This window comes from Macrobrachium nipponense, chromosome 35, assembly GCF_015104395.2.
Source record: "Macrobrachium nipponense isolate FS-2020 chromosome 35, ASM1510439v2, whole genome shotgun sequence".
Lineage (NCBI taxonomy): Eukaryota > Metazoa > Arthropoda > Malacostraca > Decapoda > Palaemonidae > Macrobrachium > Macrobrachium nipponense.
The window spans coordinates 59,657,757-59,680,097 of NC_061096.1; positions in this window are offsets into that span (position 1 = coordinate 59,657,757).

Genomic DNA, 22,341 nt, shown 5'->3' on the forward strand with positions numbered 1-22,341 from the left:
CAAAATGATCGAGTTGTGTCTGCATCCTCTCGCAAAATGATCGAGTTGTGTCTGCATCCTCTCGCAAAATGATCGAGTTGTGTCTGCATACTCTCGCAAAATGATCGAGTTGTGTCTGCATCCTCCCGTAAAATGATCAAGTTCTGTCTGCATACTCTCGCAAAATGATCGAGTTGTGTCTGCATCCTCTCGCAAACTGATCGAGTTCTGTCTGCATCCTCTCACAAAATGATCGAGTTGTGTCTGCATCCTCTAGCAAAATGATCGAGTTCTGTCAGCATCCACTCGCAAAATGTTCAAGTTCTGTCTGCATCCTCTCGCAAAATGATTGAGTTGTGCCTGTATCCTCTCGCAAAATGATCGAGTTCTGTCTGCATTCTCTCGCAAAATGATCGAGTTGTGTCTGCATCCTCTTGCAAAATGATCGAGTGGCGTCTGCATCCTCTCGCAAAATGATCGATTTGTGTCTGGATCCTCTCACAAAATGATCGAGTTTTGTCTGCATCCTCTCGCAAAATGATCGAGTTGTGTCTGCATCCTCTTGCAAAATGATCGAGTTCTGTCTGCATCCTCTCGCAAAATGATCGAGTTGTGTCTGCATCCTCACGCAAAAAGATCGAGTTGGGTCAGCATCCTCACAGAAAATGCTTAAGTTCTATTTGCATCCTCTCGTAAAATGATCGAGTTGTGTCTGCATCCTTTCGTAAAATGATCTAGTTCTGTCTGGATCCTCTAGCAAAATGTCCAAGTTGTGTCTGCATCCTCTCACAAAATGTTTGAGATCATCCTCTCGCAAAATGATCGAATTCTGTCTGCATCCTCTTGCAAAATGTTTAACTTTTGTATGCATCCTCTCGCTAAATGACCCAGTTCTGTCTGCATCCTCTCGCAAAATGACCAAGTTCTGTCTGCATCCTCTTGCCAAATGATCAAGTTCTGTCTGCATCCTCTCACAAAATGTTCAACTTCTGTCTGCATCCTCTCGCAAAATGATTGAGTTCCGTCTGCATCTTCTGGCGAAATGATCGAGTTCTTTCTGCATCCTCTTGCAAAATGATCGAGTTCTGTTAGCATCCTCTCGCAAAATGATTGAGTTGTGCCTGCATCCTCTGGTAAAATTATCGAGTTCTGTCTGCATCCTCTTGTAAAATAATCGAGATGTGTCTGCATCCTCTCACAAAATGTTCAAGTTCTGTTTGCATCATCTCGCAAAATGATCAAGTTGTGTCTGCATCCTCTCGCAAAATGTTCGAGTTCTGTCTGCATACTCTCGCTAAATGATCGAGTTGTGTCTGCATCCACTCGCAAAATGTTCAAGTTCTGTTTGCATCCTCTCGTAAAATGATCGAGTTCAGTCTGCATCCTCTCGCAAAATGTTCGAGTTCTGTCTGCATCCTCTCGCAAAATGTTCGAGTTCTGTCTGCATACTCTCACAAAATGATCGAGTTGTGTCTCCATCCTCTCGTAAAATGATCGAGTTGTGTCTGCATCCTCTCGCAAAATGTTCAAGTTCTATCTGTATCCTCTCATAAAATGATCGAGTTGTGTCTGCATCCTCTCGTAAAATGATTGAGTTGTGTCTGGCTCCTCTTGCAAAATGTTCGAGTTGTGTCTGCACCCTCTCACAAAATGTTCAAGATCTGTTAGCATCCACTCGCAAAATGATCGAATTCTGTCTGTTTTCTCTTGCTAAATGTTCAACTTTTGTCTTCATCCTCTCGCAAAATGATCGAGTTGTGTCTGCATCATCTCGCAAAATGACCGAGTTCTGTCAGCATCCTCTCGCACAATGATCGAGTTCTGTCTGTATCCTCCCGTAAAATGTTCGAGTTCTGTCTGCATCCTCTCGCAAAATGATCGAGTTGTGTACTGCACACTCTCGCAAAATGATCGAGTTTTGTCTGCATCCTCTCGCAAAATGATCGAGTTTTGTCTGCATCCTCTCGCAAAATGTTTGAGTTCTATCTGCATCTCCTCTTGCAAAATGATCGAGTTGTGTCTGCATCCTTTCGCAAAACGATCGAGTTGTGTCTGCATCCTCTCGAAAAATGATCGAGTTCTGTTTGCATCCTCTTGCAAAATGTTCAACTTCTGTCTGCATCCTCTCGCAAAATGATTTAGTTCCGCCTGCATCTTTTCGCAAATGAACGAGTTCTGTTAGCATCCTCTCGCAAATGATCGAGTTCTGTTTGCATCCCTCTCGCAAAAATGATTGAGTTGTGCCTGCATCCTCTGGCAAAATGATCTAGTTCTGTCTGCATCCTCTTGCAAGATGATCGAGATGTGTCTGCATCCTCTCGCAATATGATTGAGTTCTGTCTGCATCCTCTCGCAAAATGTTCGAGTTCTGTCTGCATCCTCTTGCTAAATGTTCGAGTTCTGTCTACATCCTCTCGCAAAATGATTGAGTTGTGTCTGCATCCTATCGCAAAATGATTGAGTTGTGTCTGCATCCTCTCACAAAATATTCAAGTTCTGTCTGCATCCTCTCGCAAAATGTTCGAGTTGTGTCTGCATCCTCTCGCAAAATGATCGAGTTGTGTCTGCATCCTCTCGCAAAATGATCGAGTTGTGTCTGGATACTATCGCAAAATGATCGAGTTGTGTCTGCATCCTCTCGTAAAATGATCAAGTTCTGTCTGCATACTCTCGCAAAATGATCTAGTTGTGTCTGCATCCTCTCGCAAACTGATCGAGTTCTGTCTGCATCCTCTCACAAAATGATCGAGTTGTGTCTGCATCCTCTAGCAAAATGATCGAGTTCTGTCAGCATCCACTCGCAAAATGTTCAAGTTCTGTCTGCATCCTCTCGCAAAAATGATTGAGTAGTGCCTGTATCCTCTCGCAAAATGATCGAGTTCTGTCTGCATCCTCTCGCAAAATGATCGAGTTGTGTCTGCATCCTCTTGCAAAATGATCGAGTTGCGTCTGCATCCTCTCGCAAAATGATCGAGTTGTGTCTGGATCCTCTCACAAAATGATCGAGTTTTGTCTGCATCCTCTCGCAAAATGATCGAGTTGAGTCTGCATCCTCTTGCAAAATGATCGAGTTCTGTCTGCATCCTCTTGCAAAATAATCGAATTCTGGTTGCATCCTCTCGCAAAATGTTCAAGTTCTGTCTGCATCCTCTCGCAAAATGTTCAACTTCTGTCTGCATCCTCTCGCATAATGATCGAATTCTGTCTGCATCCTCTCGCAAAATGATGAAGTTGTGTCTTTATCCTCTCGCAAAATGATCGAGTTGTGTCTGCATCCTCTTGTAAAATGTTCAACTTCTGTCTTCATCCTGTCGTAAAATGATCGAGTTTTGTCTGCATCCTTCCGCAAAATGTTCAAGTTCTGTTTGCATCCTCTCGCAAAATGATCGAGTTCTGTCTGCTTCTCGTAAAATGATCGAGTTCTGTCTGCATCCTCGTGCAAAATGTTGAAGTTCTGTCTGCATCCTCTCGTAAAATGTTCAAATTCTGTCGGCATCTTCTCTCAAAATGTTCAACTTCTGTCTGCATCCTCTCGTAAAATGATCGAGTTGTGTCTGCATCCTCTCGCAAAATGTTCAAGTTCTTTCTGCATCTTCTCGCAAAATGATCGAGTCGTGTCTGCATCCTCTCGCAAAATGTTCAAGTTATGTTTGCATCCTCTTGCAAAAGGTTCGAGTTTTGTTTGCATCCTCTCGCAAAATGATCGAGTTGTGTCTGCATCCTCTCGTAAAATGATCGAGTTGTGTCTGGATCCTCTTGCAAAATGTTCGAGTTGTGTCTGCATCCTCTCACAAAATGTTGAAGATATGTTTGCATCCACTCGCAAAATGATCGAATTCTGTCTGCATCCTCTTGCAAAATGTTCAACTTTTGTCTGCATCCTCTTGCAAAATGGACGAGTTGTGTCTGCATCCTCTCGCCAGATGATCGAGTTCTGTCAGCATCCTCTAGCACAATGATCGAGTTCTGTCTGTATCCTCTCACAAAATGATCGAATTCTGTCTGCATCCTCACGCAAAATGCTCAAGTTCTATCTGCATCCTCTCGCAAAATGAGGAGTTTGTCTGCATCCTCTTGCAAAATGATCGAGTTGTGTCTGCATCCTCTCGCAAAATGATTGAGTTCTGTCTGCATCCTCTCGCAAAATGATCGAGTTGTGTCTGCATCCTCTCGTAAAATGATCGAGTTGTGTCTGCATCCTCTCGTAAAATGATCGAGTTGTGTCTGCATCCTCTCGTAAAATGATCGAGTTGTGCTTGCATCCTCTCGCAAAATGGCTGAGTTGTGTCTGCATCCTCTAACAAAATAATCGGGTTCTGTGTGCATCCTCTCGGAAAATGATCGAGTTCTGTTTGCATCCTCTCGCAAAATGATTGAGTTGTGCCTGCATCCTCTGGCAAAATGATCTAGTTCTGTCTACATCCTCTTGCAAAATGATCGAGTTGTGTCTGCATCTTCTTGCAAAATGATCGAGTTCTGTCTGCATCCTCTCGCAAAATGTTCAAGTTCTGTCTACATCCTCTCGTAAAATGATCGTGTTGTGTCTGCATCCTCTTGCAAAATGATTGAGTTTGTTGCATTCCTCTCGCCAAAATGTCAAAGTTCGTTTGCATCCTCTCGCAAAAATTGTTAAGTTCTGTTTGCATTCCCCTCGCAAATTATCTGTTCTGTCGCATCCACTTGCCAAAATGTTCAACTTGTTCTGCAATTCATTCGCAACAATGATCTAGTTGTGTCTGCATCTCTCGCAAAATGATCTGAGGTCTTGTGTTTACATTCGGTAAATGATTGAGTTGTGTCTGTATCCTCTCACAAAATGATCTAGTTGTGTCTGCATCCTCTCGGAAAATGACCGAGTTCTGTCTGCATCCTCTCGCAAAATGATCGAGTTTTGCCTGCATCAACTCGCAAAATGATCGAGTTGTTTCTGCATCCTCTCGCAAAATGATTTAATTGTGTCTGCATCCTCTCGCAAAATGATCTAGTTATGTCTGCATCCTCTCGCAAAATGACCGAGTTCTGTCTGCATCCTCTCGCAAAATGATCGAATTGTGTCTGCATCCTCTCGCAAAATGTTCGAGTTCTGTCTGTATCCTCTCGCAAAATGATCGAGTTGTGTCTGCATTCTCTCGCAAAATGATTGAGTTGTGCCTGAATCCTCTCTCAAAATGTTCGACGTTCTGTCAGCATCTCTCTTAAAATGAATGAGTTCTGTCTGCATCCTCTCGTAAAATGATGAGTTGTGCCTGCATCCTCTCGCAAAATGATTGAGTTGTGTCTGCATCCTCTTGCAAAAGGATTTGAGTTCTGTTTCCATCCTCTCGCAAAATGTTCGAGTTGCGTTGGCATCCTCTCGCAAAAATGATTGAGTTGTGTCTGCATCCTCTCGCAAAATATTCAAGTTCTGTTTGCATCCTCTCACACAATGTTCATGTTCTGTCTGTATCCTCTCGCAAAATGATCGAGTTGTGTCTGCATCCTCTCGCAAAATGATCGAGTTCTGTCTGCATCCTCTCGCAAAATATTCAAGTTCTGTTTGCATCCTCTCGCAAAATGACTGAGTTCTGTCTGCATCCTCTTGCAAAATGATCGAGTTGTGTCTGCATCCTCTCGCAAAATGTTCAAGTTCTGTTTGCATCCTCTCGCAAAATGATCGAGTTGTGTCTGCATCCTGTCGCAAATGATCGGTTTGTATCTGCATTCCTCTCGCCAAAATGTTCAAGTTCTGTCTGCATACCTCTCACAAAATAATAGTTCTGTCTGCATCCTTTCGCAAAATGTTCAAGTTCTATCTGCATCCTCTCTCAAAATGATCGAGTTCTGTCTATACATCCTCTCGCAAAATGTTCAAGTTCTATCTGCATCCTCTTGTAAAATGTTCGAGTTCTGTCTGCAATCCTCTCGCAAAATGATTGAGTTCTGTCTGCATCCTCTCGCAAAATGATGGAGTTGTGACTGTATCTTCTCGCAAAATGTTCAAGTTCTGTCTGCATCCTCTCGCAAAATGATCGAGTTCTGTCTGCATTCTCTCGCAAAATGTTCGAGTTCTGTCTGCATCCTCTCGCAAAATGATCGAGTTGTGTCTGCATCCTCTCGCAAAATGATCGAGTTGTGTCTGCATCCTCTCGCAAAATGTTCAAGTTCTGTCTGCATCCTCTTGGAAACTGTTATTGTTCGAGGTTCTGTCTGCATCCTCTCGCAAAATGTTCAAGTTCTGTCTGAATCCTCTCGCAAAATGTTCGAGTTGTCCTGTCTGCATCTTCTCGCAAAATGATCGAGTTCTTACTGCATCCTCTCGAAAAATGTTCAACTTCTCTCTGCATCCTCTCACGAAAATTATCAGTTGTGTCTGTCCTTCTCCTAGCCAAAATGAATCGTTTCTGGTAGTAGTTGTCTGACAAAAATTCTTCCCTAAGCAAATTGATCCGAAAAGTTCTTGCAGCATCTACTCGAAAACAAAATGTTAAAGTTTCTGTCTGCATCCTCTTGCAAAAATGATCGAGTTCTGTCTGCATCCTCTTGCCCAAAAATGATCGAGTTCTGACTGCATCCTCGCGAAAAAGTGTTCAAACTTCCCTCTGCTCCTCTCACAAAATTTTGTTCGAGTGTGTCTGCATCCTCTAGCAAAATGATCGAGTTCTGTCAGCATCCACTCGCAAAATGTTTAAGTTCGTCTGCATCCTCTCGCAAAATGATCTAGTTGTGCCTCTATCCTCTCGCAAAATGATCGAGTTCTGTCTGCATTCTCTCACAAAATGATCGAGTTGTGTCTGCATCCTCTTGCAAATGATCGAGTTGCGTCTGCATCCTCTCGCAAAATGATCGAGTTGTGTCTGGATCCTCTCGCAAATGATCGAGTTTGTGTGCATCTTCTCGCAAAATGATCGAGTTCTGTCTGCATCCTCTTGCAAAATGATCGAGTTCTGTCTGCATCCTCTTGCAAAATGATCGAGTTCTGTCTGCATCCTCTCGCAAAATGTTCAACTTCTGTCTGCATCCTCTCGCAAAATGATCGAGTTCTGTCTGCATCCTCTCGCAAAATGATCGAGTTGTGTCTGCATCCTCTCGCAAAATGATCGAGTTGTGTTTGCATCCTCTTGTAAAATGTTCAACTTCTATCTTCATCCTGTCGTAAAATGATCGAGCTGGCTCTGCATCCTTTCGCAAAATGTTCAAGTTCTGTTTGCATCCTCTCGCAAAATGATCGAGTTCTGTCTGCTTCTCGCAAAATGATCGAGTTCTGTCTGCATCCTCTCGCAAAATGTTCAATTTGTCTGATCTTTTCTCAAAATGTTCAACTTCTGTCTGCATCCTTTCGTAAAATGATCGAGTTGTATGTTCATCCTTTCCGCAAAATGTTCAAGTTCTGTTTGCATCTTCTCGTAAAATGATCGTGTTGTGTCTGCATCCTCTTGCAAAATGATTGAGTTCTGTTTGCATCCTCTCGCAAAATGTTCAAGTTCTGTTTGCATCCTCTCGCAAAATGATCGAATTTTGTCTGCATCCACTTGCAAAATGTTCAACTTTGTCTGCATCCTTTCGCAAAATGATCTAGTTGTGTGTGCATCCTCTCTCAAAATACTCGAGTCGTGTCTACATTCGGAAAATGATTGAGTTTTGTCTGTATCCTCTCGCAAAATGATCTAGTTGTGTCTGCATCCTCTCGGAAAATGACCGAGTTCTGTTTGCATCCTCTCGCAAAAGGATCGAGTTGTGCCTGCATCCTCTTGCAAAATGATCTAGTTGTGTCTGCATCCTCTCGCAAAATGACCGAGTTCTGTCTGCATCCTCTCGCAAAATGATCGAGTTGTGTCTGCATCCTCTCGCAAAATGTTCGAGTTCTGTCTGCATCCTCTTGCAAAATGATCGAGTTGTGTCTGCATTCTCTCGCAAAATGATTGAGTTGTGCCTGCATCCTCTCTCAAAATGTTCGAGTTCTGTCAGCATCCTCTCTTAAAATGATCGAGTTCTTTCTGCATCCTCTCGCAAAATGATTGAGTTGTGCCTGCATCCTCTCGCAAAATGATCGAGTTGTGTGTGCATCCTCTTGCAAAAGGATTGAGTTCTGTTTGCCAAAAATCCTCTCGTTCAAAACTGTTCGAGTTTGTGTCTGCATCCTAACTCGCAAAATGATGAGTTGGTGTCTGCATACCTCTCGCAAAATATTCAAGTTGTCTGTTTAAAAAGCATCCTAAAACTCATCACAATGTTCATGTTCTGTCTGTATCCTCTCGCAAAATGATCGAGTTGTGTCTGCATCCTCTCGCAAAATATTCAAGTTCTGTTTGCATCCTCTCGCAAAATGACCGAGTTCTGTCTGCATCCTCTCGCAAAATGATCGAGTTGTGTCTGCATCCTCTCGCAAAATGTTCAAGTTCTTTTTGCATCCTCTCCCAAATGATCGAGTTGTGTCTGCATCCTCTCGCAAAATGATCGGGTTGTATCTGCATCCTCTCGCAAAATGTTCAAGTTCTGTCAGCATCCTTTCGCAAAATGTTCAAGTTCTGTTTGCATCCTCTCTCAAAATGATCGAGTTCTGTCTGCATCCTCTCGCAAAATGTTCAAGTTCTATCTGCATCCTCTTGTAAAATGTTCGAGTTCTGTCTGCATCCTCTCGCAAAATGATCGAGTTCTGTCTGCATCCTCTCGCAAAATGATGGAGTTTTGACTGTATCTTCTCGCAAAATGTTCAATATCTGTTTGCATCCTCTCGCAAAATGATCGAGTTCTGTTTGCATTCTCTCGCAAAATGATCGAGTTGCGTCTGCATCCTCACGCAAAATGATCGAGTTGTGTCTGCATCCCTCTCGCAAAATGATCGAGTTGTGTCTGCATACCTCTCGCAAAATGTTCAAGTCTGTCTGCATACCTCTTGGAAAATGTTTGAGTTCTGTCTGCATCCTCTCGCAAAATGTTCAAGTTCTGTCTGCATCCTCTCGCAAAATGTTCGAGTTGTGTCTGCATCCTCTCGCAAAATGATCGAGTTGTGTCTGCATCCTCTCGCAAAATGTTCAAGTTCTGTTTGCATCCTCTCGGAAAATGATCGAGTTGTGTCTGCGTCCTCTCGCATAATGTTCAAGTTCTGTCTGCATCCTCTCGCAAAATGATCGAGTTGTGTCTGCATCCTCTCGCAAAATGTTCAAGTTCTGTCTGCATCCTCTCGCAAAATGATCAAGTTGTGTCTGCATCCTCTCGCAAAATGATCGAGTTGTGTCTGCATCCTCTCGCAAAATGATCGAATTGTGTCTGTATCCTCTTGCAAAATGTTCAAGTTCTGTTTGCATCCTCTCGCAAAATGATCGAGTTGTGTCTGCATCCTCTAGCAAAATGATCGAGTTGTGTCTGCATCCTCTCGCAAAATGTTCAAGTTCTGTCTGCATCCTCTCGCAAAATGATCGAGTTGTGTCTGCTTCCTGTCGCAAAATGATCGAGTACTGTCTGCAGTCTCTCGCAAAGTGATCGATTGTGTCTGCATCCTTTGCAAAATGTTCAAGTTTTGTTTGCATTCTCTCTCAAAATGATCGAGTTGTGTCTGCATCCTTTCGCAAAATGCTCAAGTTCTATCTGTATCCTCTTGTAAAATGTTCGAGTTCTGTCTGCATCTTCTCGCAAAATGTTCTAGTTCTGTCTGCATCTCTCGCAAAATGATCGAGTTCTGTCTGCATCCTCTCGCAAAATGATCGAGTTGTGTCTGCATCCTCTCGCAAAATGATCGAGTTGTGTCTGCATCCTCTCGCAAAATGATCGAGTTGTGTCTGCATCCTCTCGCAAAATGTTCAAGTTCTGTCTGCATCCTCTTGCAAAATGTTCGAGTTCTGTCTGCATCCTCTCGCAAAATGATCGAGTTCTGTCTGCATCCTCTCGCAAAATGTTCAAGTTCTGTCTGCATCCTCTCGCAAAATGTTCAAGTTCTGTCTGCATCCTCTCGCAAAATGTTCAAGTTCTGTTTGCATCCTCTCGCAAAATGTTCGAGTTGTGTCTGCATCCTCTCGCAAAATGTTCGAGTTGTGTCTGTATCCTCTCGCAAAATGTTCAAGTTCTGTCTACATCCTCTCGCAAAATGTTCAAGTTTTGTCTGCATCCTCTCGCAAAATGTTCGAGTTCTGTCTGCATCCTCTTGCAAAATGTTCGAGTTGTGTCTGCATCCTCTCGCAAAATGTTCGAGTTGTGTCTGCATCCTCTCGCAAAATGATCGAGTTGTGTCTGTATCCTCTCAAAATAAAATGTTCAAGTTCTGTCTACATCCTCTCGCAAAATGTTCAAGTTTGTCTGCATCCTCATGCAAAATGTTCGAGTTGTGTCTGTATCCTCTCGCAAAATGATCGAGTTGTGTTTGCATCCTCTCGGAAAATATTCAAGTTCTTTTTGCATCCTCTCGCAAATGGTTCGAGTCTGTCTGCATCTTCTTGCAAAATGTTCGAGTTCTGTCTGCATCCTCTCGCAAAAATATTCAGGTCTGTCGCATCCTCTCGGAAAAAATAATCGAGTTGTGTCTGCATCCTCTCGCAAAATCGTTCGAGTTGCTGTCTGCATCGTCTTGCAAAATGATCGAGTTGTGCCTTGCATCCTCTCGCAAAATGTTCGAGTTCTGACTGCATCCTCTTGCAAAATGTTCGGTTCTGTCTGCATCCTCTATGCAAAATATTCAAGTTCTGTTTGCATCCTCTCGCAAAATGTTCAAGTTCTGTCTGCATCCTCTCGCAAAATGTTCAAGTTCTGTCTGCATCCTCTCGCAAAATGTTCAAGTTCTGTCTGCATCCTCTCGCAAAATGTTCAAGTTCTGTCTGCATCCTCTCGCAAAATGTTCGAGTTCTGTCTGCATCCTCTCGCAAAATATTCAAGTTCTGTTTGCATCCTCTCGCAAAATGTTCGAGTTCTGTCTGCATCCTCTCGCAAAATATTCAAGTTCTGTTTGCATCCTCTCGCAAAATGATCGAGTTGTGTCTGCATCCTCTCGCAAAATGTTGAAGTTTTTGTCTGCATCCTCTCGCAAAATGTTTGAGTTCTGTCTGCATCTTCTGCAAAATGTCGAGTTCTGTCTGCATCCTCTCGCAAATATTCAAGTTCTGTCTGCATCCTCTCGACAAAATGATCGAGTTGTGTCTGCATCCTCTCGCAAAATGTTGCGAGTTGTGTCTGCATCGTCTTGCAAATGATCGAGTTGTGTCTGCATCCTCTCGCAAAATGTTCGAGTTCTTTCCCCCCCCTTGGTCCTTGCATCCTCTTGCAGAAATGTTCAAGTTTCTTTGTCTGCAATCCTCTCGCAAAATATTCAAGTTCTGTTTGCATCCTCTCACAAATGTTCGGGTCTGTCTGCATCCTCTCAAAAAGCACCAAAATATTCAAGTTCTGTCTGCATCCTCTCGCCAAAATGTTCAAGTTCTGTCTGCATCCTCTCGCAAAATGTTCAAGTTCTGTTTGCATCCTCTCGCAAAATGATCGAGTTCTGTCTGCATCCTCTCGCAAAATGTTCGAGTTGTGTTTGCATCCTCTCGCAAAATGTTCGAGTTCTGTCTGCATCCTCTCGCAAAATGATCTCGAATCCCCTGAGGTTATCGCGACTTTACCCCCTGATGGTTTTTTTTTTAACACCCGGGCTTTTGCCTAGATCCCTGTATCACCTAAAGGATGAGTTTTCGATCACCAGTTTGATCCTGACTAACAGCCGCCAACGATCAATTTCATATTCGGGCGTCAGAATGTATCTAAGGAATATTTATTTTTCTGTAACGAGTAGCTTTTTTGATTATTCGCATTAGTCTGTTTCTATTTCATATTCAACTTTATTAATTGTTTTCTAATTTTTTCTGTAACGAGTAGCTTTTTTTTATTGTTCGCATTAGTCTGTTTGTATTTTATATTCAACTTTATTAATTTTTTCTGTAACGAGCAGCTTTTTTTTTATTATTCACATTAAATCTGTTAGTATTTTATATTCAACTTTATTAATTTTTTTCTAATTTTTTCTATAAGGAGTAGCTTTTTTGATTATTCGCATCAGTCTGATAGTATTTTATATTCCACTTTATTAATTTTTTTCTATTTTTTTCTGTAACGAGCAGCTTTTTTTTTTTATTATTCGCATTAGTCTGTTAGTATTTTATATTCACCTTTTTTAATTTTTATTTACTTTTTCTAAAACGAGTAGCTTTTAATTTAACATTTTTGATTATTCACATTAATTTGGTAGTACTTTATATTTAACTTTAATAATTCTTATTTTACTTTTCTGTAACGCGTAGCTTTATTTAAAATTTTTGATTATTCACATTAACCTGCTAGTACTTTATATTTAACTTTATTAATTTTTTCCTACTTTTTCTGTAATGAGTAGCTTTTTATTGAACATTTTTTTTATTATTCACATTTTTTCTACTTTTTCTGTAACGAGTAGCTTTATTTAAAATTTTTAAATATTCATATTAGCCTGCTATTACTATATATTTAAATGCAAAATACATTCAGTTACAAATTGTAACATATCATCTTTTGTTAATAATTAAGAGTTATTTGGTTAAGGAGAAACGTTTGGATAATTCTGGGTGTTGCAGCGCTGTGGAAATATAGAAATGTATTCAGATATGTTCGTCCATTAAACTCTTTAATGCGAAAAGCAAATTTGCAATGATTCGGTAATTAAAGAAAAACCCGATACTCCTCTCTACTTTAGAATTTGCTTTCAATGTGAAGGTAAACATCTGTAAAGCATCTATCAAATGAATTAATTTAGACTGAGTAATCACGGCAAGTATATCAATATAGGATCACATCACGAAGAGAGCTGAGGAAGTTAAAGGACTGAATCGTTGGTATATACAAAAATAATAATATAACGGTAGGACTACTAACAAATGACACGAAAGTGGGTCATGATATATCTTAAGTAACCGAAATATGAACAAGAAAATATGACTAAGTAGGCCAACATTCATAATGTTAGAGAAGTGAAAATTATGTATATTTATTTCACTCTGCTATTTTGCTTAACAGTACCTCCTATCTCAGGGCACCAAATGAAATGGCCTCTGCAGCTGATTCACAGTTTTTTGAAATACGGATTTCTTGTGCATTTCACTGTAATTGGTCTTACCATACGTTCCAGGTCTGGGTTGGCATATTTCTTTGCCTTTTATTAATGATGGCTGTAAACGGCATCGTCGACCAAGTTTTCAACGTTTATGTTTACCATGACAGGTTAGAGAGAGACCCTTCATGCTTTTCAGTATGTGAAATATCACTCGAAATATGACAGTGTATAGGATCAGATAATAATGTCATGGGAGTTCAAGATTTCCGTCAAATTCTACAGACGGGGAAAAATCACACTAGCGCGCAAATTATTCATGGAATCTATCAGATCAAACGATTTTGATAAATTAACTGCAACTATTCAACGCCTATGGCTGTCTATTTGTAACGATAATGACTATATAACAAATCTGGGAAAAAATCTTTTACATTTTAACCTTATATCATAGGAGTTTTTTTACCCCATTTGAAAATCTCTCTGTTTACATTTCAGAAACGAATCGGCAGATATTGAAACGCCACAATGGAGTATAAAAGGACTAGACAGACCTTCTTTCTGGATCTTCAGCATCCTGCTTTTACAACGTAATGTTTGTAGCGATTTATTTTGTAACGATTTCGCGCCTCTTGAATGAGCGTATTGGTTACATATTCAAGATCTCTGTGATTCAATTCTCTGAATGACAGAAGGTGAGAGAAATGTCCTTGGACATCTCATTCAAGTTCTACAGTCGACAGATTTACGTAGACGAAAGGGCTTGGAGAAACTTATCAGTCCGAAATACTGTTCTCAAGTAAATAAGAAGAGGAAGAAGAAAAAATCCTGACATATATGTGAACTAAAAATTTTTTTGACTTTGGGAGAGTTTGTGAAGTAAAGTTTCATTCTCTCATTAAATTCGAGCTGATGCGACCAATATAATCCTTTGGTTAAACAATTCCGTCGGTCTTCCTCCTATCTTTCTTTCGTCAAGGTTCGGAATTCTTTTGCTGCTTCGGTTTTCCAGATATTTTAACGTTCACTCTCTCAGGATTACAACTTTTAATTTCATAGTTCAGCCAAACTTTTCTTTTTCCCTTTTTTTGATCTCCAGAGGCCCTGCTAGATGAGGGCATCTCTGCCTTACGCTCAGTTTTTATAAACGACTTCATTTCTTGCGTGATTAAACAGAATTTCAGCTCTATTCAGAACGGGAAATGATTAAGTGGGTACTGAGAAAAATGCTGTCATGAAAATGAATTAAGACGTTTTGGTTTTATATTCATTGTCTGTTCTTAATATTTTACTTTTGATATAAGAATATTCCAAATTGCTCTCCGCTGTATAGTGGCCATAGTATTTCCGGTAAAATAACGAATAGGCTGATTTACGCACGCACAGGAAAATAAAAAACATTCATGTATGTTACTGTAAATATTCACCTCAGTAAAAGTGTGGAACCGAGACTTATAAGAAACTTTAACAGCCTAGTGCAAGTAATAATATTCCCGAAATGAAAGCCAGCACATTAATGCCTTTGCCAGTTATGCCGCAGAAAGCTGGCAGTGGACGTAAAGCTTCATATTAATAGTAATAATTAAAAAATCCTCATAGTAGCACGAGTCTTCAAATGGAGAAACAAAACCACAGTTATGCAAATGTGCATATATTTAAATTTAAAACTTAAAGTTTTAAATTTAGATATATGCACATTTACAAAACTGTGGATTTGTTTCTCCAATTATAATAATAATAATAATAATAATAATAATAATAATAATAATAATAATAATAATAATAATAAACCGCGATTCTATCTTGTCAAAGTCATAGGTCAGAATGACTGGCAGAAACCAACAGAATAAGAAATTCTAAATAAAAGACTTCAGAATACCCATTTTCAAACATATTACCTTCATCCTTCGCAAATTCATTATTTCCCTGTGGTACGCAATGCTTGGCCTTGCGTCTAAATCCAACATAGTATTCCTTTTCCACTCCAAATGAGAGAGAATAATTATTCTCTTCCAGCTCTTCCCTGGGTGCCCAGAGGCGATTCCGTTCGTACCCTCGGCAGCGTTTGGCTCCTCCTGTCCTTCATTCTGTCGACGGTTTACCGCTCGAACCTGATGGCTATGCTCATTGCTCCGAAGGTCACCCTCCCCTTTAACAGCTTCGAGGAGCTCGGGAAGACCGACGCCAAACTCTTCCACGCTAAGGGAAGTCTACTGTACGACGCCCTACTGGTGAGGATCACAATTCGGTTTTGTCGTTTATACACACACAGACATACCCAACGACATGCTTAGCGCCTCAGTGGCGTGATCGGTATGGTCTCGACCTGCCACCTCGGTGGCCGCGAGTTCGATTCTCGGGCATTCCACTGAGGTGTTAGAGATGTGTATTTCTGGTGATAGGAGTTCACTCTCGACGTGGTTCGGAAGCCACGGTCAAGCCGTTGGTCCCGTTGCTGAATAACTACTGGTTCCATGCAACGTAAAAAAACACCATACAAACAAACAAAACAAAGACACGCTTCTCCGGACACACGCTTTGTTCAAGAATATCGTATATACGATGTAAATATGCAAAGATTACAGAGGTGGTAAGAGAGTTACGATTGAGAGGGTATGGGCATGTGTTGAGGATGGCTGACGAGAAGGGAGTGAAGAGGGTTTGGGAGGAACTTGTTAGAGGAAGAAGATCGAGACAATTAGATGACGAGATGAAGTGATGGAAGATCGGGAGAGAAGAGGTTTGGTGGAGGATGATGATGCCTTTGATAGAAGGCAGTGGAAGAGAAGGCGCATCAGGCAACCGACCCCTTAATGTAGGTTTAACGGTGGGAAAGAAGTGAAAAAAAGAAAAAAAAAGAAAGAAAAAAAAAGAAGAAGTTTATATCGTAAATACTATATTCCTGAACAAAGAATGCTTCCAGAGAAACCATATCGTTGGGAATTCCTTACACACGCACATACACACATAAACGTAAAAACTGCCAATGCATATGATTGCCGACAAAAAAAAAAAAAAAAAGTTTTCTTTTCGCATACAAAAATTTCCATTTAAACGTTGTGTGCGAATCGAACTGAAACAGTCCCCACGCAAAAAGCAATCATAAATAGAATGATAAAATGCGTTGCAACATTGAAATCACAAACTTACATTTTTAAAAGACCCATTCAGAAAAAAAACGACTTAATTCAAGCAAAAAAATCCTCCCCTTATCAAAGCTGAGAGAGAGAGAGAGAGGAGAGAGAGAGAGAGAGAGAGAGAGAGAATTCCATATTCAAATTTCGGATTTAATCACGAAATGGCAAAAGCATTGAATGGCAGCCCCTATTATCCTCGGGACAGCTGGTGTCTCATTTGCAATTATACAATGTCATCGTCGCCACAGGCTGCCCAGGAGGGAGACCTCCTGAAAAAAGTCCAGAAGAACTTCATCACCTTCGACAGCACCCCGTACGGCGTCCAGGGGTTCTTCCAGCGAAAGTGGGGCGTCACGTCCACCAGGGACACCTTGTTGTTCGGCCTCCATAGGGATTTCTCGCAGGTGAGCCGTAGGGACTGAGGGGCAGGTGGTAGATGGGGAGGGGGAGGGGGTTCCTGCTTCGTTATTTATAGTGAAGGATGAGTAAATCTGAGATATAACTATAAAGAGTAAAAAAAAGTAACAGGATTCATTTATTAAATAATTGCTGTCTATATCAATTTAGAATTTAAATTTTTTCATATAAGTAGAGAGAGAGAGAGAGAGAGAGAGAGAGAGAGAGAGAGAGAGAGAGAGAGATATTACTGATTATTATTATCGGCAATACATTATTTCCCAGAGTAAATACATTTGTCATTTGCGACATAATGAACAAGGTGAGAGTGAAATCAAGTATTTCCATATTAGGTTTTTAATGTCATATATTCACTTGTCGATAATGTCATTAATCTCTCTGGCAAACCAACTTTTAGGAATATTTTTTCTGTCCGTTTTTAATCGTCATTCCACGAGATCTGGTCGACTATTATTATCTCTCGTTTTCTACTCCTTATCTCATAACTCTCCCCAATGGACGAATCGTCCCACAGTAGCTGTCACTGTCAATGAACCTACTCGCAGCGTTATAACTGTAAGCGTATTTGTAGCCTGTAGAAAAGGACGTAGAATGTACATTACCCCTGAACAATTCCTAAAGAGGTTTGCTCACAATGTTTCCCTAGTTTCAACCTTTATTTCCCATTTAACTCGAAAGCTCATCCTTCAGTTGGCTTTGATACCGAAGCAGTTCTTAGTTTCTGAGACGTCTAAAGCCTAATATTTAACTCGTTAGATATCATTAGAACCTTTACGTAATCCACTAGGATCTACCTTTATGCTATCTGTTTCTAGTCAGCCTCTTGAAGCAACTTCGAGGATTTGTTAAATAATTTCTCTAAAGTGCTTTTATATCTGTTTAAGTGATAAGACAGCAAGAAAATCCCTAGGAATATCATTATCATGCAGTTACGATTCATGACCACATTTTTCATGATATTGCTCCATATTTCAGCATGGCTACTGCAATTTCTACATCATGGCCGATAGTATATTTAGGGGGACACCCGTAGCTTATGCCTTCCCGCAGAATTCTTCACTGAAGCCAAAAACGGATAGAATGTAAGCATGTCTTTTGTTTTGTTTGCATGTATGGTGTTTTTATGTTGCATGGAACCAGTGGCTATTCAGCAACGGGACCAACGGCTTTACGTGACTTTCGAACCACGTCGAGAGTGAACTTCTATCACCAGAAATACACGTCGATCACCCCTCAATGGATAAAAGCATGTCAATGTATCGTTGGATACATGTATATATATATATATATATATATATATATATATATATATATATATCTATATATATGTATAATATATATATCTATATATATATATATATATATATATATATATATATATATTGATATGTATATATATAGATATATATATATATATATATATATATATATATATATATATATATATATATATATATCTATATATATATATATATATATATATATATATATATATATATATATATATATATATATATAGATATATATATGTATATATATATAAATATATCTTTATATACACATACTGTATTTACATACATATGTAAACTTGGTGCATACCTCTATTATGTATAAGTATGAATATACGAGAACACTTTTCATAACAGAAAAATACCAGCAAATTGCTTTTTTTTTATCTCCTAGGATATCAGGTATGTATTCTTTTTAACAATTTTCTTTTTTATTATTTACGCAAGGAAGAAGAGGGCATGAGGAGGAGGAGGAGGAGGAGGAGGAGGAGGAGGAGGAGGAGGAGGAACTATATAAAAAAGATTATTTTAAAAGTAATTGTATCTTACGTGATAGACGTCATCACCTGACATCCATTAAGTTTTGCATAAATGAAAACGGTCCCAAAAAAAAGGAACAGACTAGAAACACTCAAAGTTTTATTCTAATATTGACTGAGAAAGACCAAACTAAATGTTTTCCTAAAAAAAAAACTCATTTGTTATTCGGACAGAAAAAGCAAAGAAATACGAAATGAAAAGAGAGATGAGACTCAAATAGGGGACCATTTCCTTCAAAAGCAAATCTGAAGGTTAAATTAATAAATGTGCATTACATTGGTATACTCGGTTCAGTTCTACGGGAAAATAAAACGAGAATAAATCTGGATTTCAAATAAGTCTCCCTTAATACATATTTTATCTCTGCTGAATGACCACAGTCGCCCCCGCCACACCCCCCCCTTTTTTTTAAGTGGTTGGACCAGTGCATTAATTGTGGACTAAATGTATCGATCATCACATAAAACGGGGTATGGAAATAATCCCGGATGATTTTTTTTTTGTTTTTTGTTTTTTATTTTTTTTTTGTTTTTCAGACTCACGGCAAAATGAAAAAATGCAGCGCCGGTGAATAAATGAATAACTGATGATTGTAACTGATGTGTCAAAAGCTTTGTCAGTTTTTATTACTGGCTTCAATTTGCAATTCCCCGTTGATGGCACAAAGCCCTACTGGAAATGCCTCCTTTTTTTTTTTTTTTTTTTTGCAACATTGATGTCTTCGTATTGGCAGGCTTAAGCGCATTTGTCTGGGTCTCTCAAAGGCTCCCATTGATTTTTCATGACTCTCTCTCTCTCTCTCTCTCTCTCTCTCTGTCCCTTTCTACTTCCATTTCTCTATTCCATCCGAGCTTTTTATTGGAATTTAACATTTATGACAAATGGCAACCGCTGGGACCTATAAGGTCGTTCAGCGCTGGAAATCATGTTGAAACAATTGTCAGGAGATGGTGGCAAAGTAAGATGGCAGGAAAAGTTGATGAACGGAGATACAGTAAAATGAATGAAAGGGGTTGTAGCTAGGGGCCGAAGGTATGCTGCAAAGAACCATACGTAATGCATACAGTGCACCGCGTGATGTACACTGACGGCAATAACTCCCTACGGGGACAATGCTTATCTACTTATACCCGATATAACACTAGAGAAAAAAAGAATATAAGCAATAAAAAAAGTAATTACAGTTAAACCAGAGTCTACGAACTTCTCTTCCTTTCTTCAATCTACTGAAAAAGAATTAAAAAATGATACAAAGTCACTCGAAACACTCTGGTGGAGATCCAAGATTAAACGATCAGTAAACCTCATGTTCCACCAAAGTGCCAACGAACGACCAAAAGGTTCGAAGTTCCAAGCAATGTATACCATAACAGACATCCAACATATGTAGGTGTCAAATCACCAGGAAAATTCCTCTTTTCCTCGCTGAATACCAATGCGATGTTTCGCGAAAATTAAGGACGCGAAATGCTCGTTGCTTTGGTACAAAATATTTTAATGCATTCCCAAAGTAATGGCGTGAATCTGCAATGCATGCAGGCAGTTAGAATCCAGTGCGTGCATTTTTCTCGGGTAAAAAAAAATTGACGACTATCCTGTTGAAAAATATCAGAAATGATGCATCTTGCTATCGAGAGAGAGAGAGAGAGAGAGAGAGAGAGAGAGAGAGAGAGAGAGAGCAATAAGTATTTGTTTTTATTTTACTTCCTTTGGAGGATTTAGACAAATAAGAAAGGAATTAGCTGCGTGAGAGAAAATACATTTATGCACTAAAGTTTTGCCATTTTTCCTTGCTATAGAAAAGAGAGAGAGAGAGAGAGAGAGAGAGAGAGAGAGAGAGAGAGCTTACCGAGTCATACGTATAACGACATCATTGCACTACAATTTTATAAATTTCTCTTGTACCGAAAAATGAGAGAGAGAGAGAGAGAGAGAGAGAGAGAGAGCCATTTAACGACATTAATGCACTACAGTTTTATAATTTTCTCTTGTACCGAAAAATGAGAGAGAGAGAGAGAGAGAGAGAGAGAGAGAGCCATTTAACGACATTAATGCACTACAATTTTATAAAATTTCTCGTGTACCGAAAAATGAGAGAGAGAGAGAGAGAGAGAGAGAGAGAGAAGAGAGAGAGAGAGAGAGAAGCCATTTAACGACATAATGCACTACAGTTTTATAATTTCTCTTGTACCGAAAATGAGAGAGAGAGAGAGAGAGAGGAAGGAGAGAGAGAGAGAGAGAGAGAGAGAGAGAGAGAGAGAGAGAGAGAGAGAGAGAGAGAGAGACTACTGACCCATTTAAGGATCTCCTTTTTCCAGAATCCGCAACCTGAAGGAGTTCGGGATAACTGATCACTTGGTGTCCAAGATGACATTCAACGCCTCTGAGTGCCTGAAGCCCATAGGGATGATGGTGTCCAATGTCAACAGACCTCTGGAGATGGGTGACCTCTACAGCGCTTTTATAATTCTCTTGTCAGGTACAGTATAACTGGGGTCATGCCTTTTCGTCAATTTTGAACTGATATTTTCGCTCAACGCGGTTTGATCTGTAAAACAACTGGATTCATTCTCTTAAGATTTTTGTATTTTTATATCACGCTAAGCCAGAATTATTATGATTTTACATGCAAATCGATCTTAAGATGTCAGCCAATACTAGGGCTTATATGTAAACTCAACCGACAATTATTCTCATCGGTAATTGACGGTTGTTCGTAATGTGTCATGACCAAGTAGGCTGATTTATGCAATTTTGTTCACCATTATTGATTAAACTGGCTTATTTTTTTAATAATATGTATTTTTTGGCATTCATTATTGATGGCATGATATTCTTAAGGATTACCTGAAGCGTAAATACTAATTTTTTGGTTGCCATTACAATACAAAAGTTGAAGAGACCAAAGCACCTGATTCATAAGCCAAGTACAATATTTCAGATAATAATAATGACCGTAAATCAGTAAACCTTCTTGGGAATACCCTATGATAATCGGTGGATTACTCTTTGTCCAGGTATCTTCCTTAGCACTCTGGCTTTCATTATGGAAATCGTTCTGCCAAAAAAAGTCGAGACGAACTAAATGTCACTGCACAGCAAGGACACCTTCTTTGAAATGTTCTCCAAAAAACTGGTAGCAACGCTCCCAGACTCACCACGTCTACTTTGGAAATAATTCCAGTGACAGGAAACCTCAGCGTGATTCCTTCAGCTCATGCAAATTTGTCGCCTCTTATCGTAACTGATGATATGCTTTAGAAACAATAAAATCTTTTATGTTGCAAATAGATTAAATGTTACTTTACTTCATCAAATTTATCCGGAACATTGCAGCAGCTTACTTAGGTTTGTTTATTTATCTAAGTAAAGCTGTACCTAGCCATATTTGTATATGGAATTTATCATATGCTCTTATGAACATGACTGCATATGAATATACAGGTATATTGAACGCAGCTTATCACAAAACAATATATAAATAATTCCCATTATCAATTAGTCAAACACTTTGAAAACCCAAACGCTTAATATATAAGGTGGAAAACATTTTTTTTTTGGATACTTTTGTCACTACAAAGCCTAAGATACTATTGAAGAAAAAAACGAAGAAATTCTGAACCCCATCTCAGGATTCGAACTCGCACCTGATATATCAGAATGAGGTTAACTTTTAACCACTTGGCTAACGAAGTAGGATATAAGTTAACTTACTTCTTAAATCCGTATATCTGTCCAATTCAGATACACATTACTAGAGACACAAAACAGAAGATTTATCTGATTTGCCAGAGATGAATGAGTCTTCAAAAAGTCCTGCTTTTTTGTTTATCATCGGCGGACGATGATAAACATCATCACTGAAACTGAAGATGTTCGTCGCATTATCCCGTATTCACGATTCCCGAATGGGAAACGAAGCTATCCAGAACTCATAACTCCTTTAGAGCCTTCG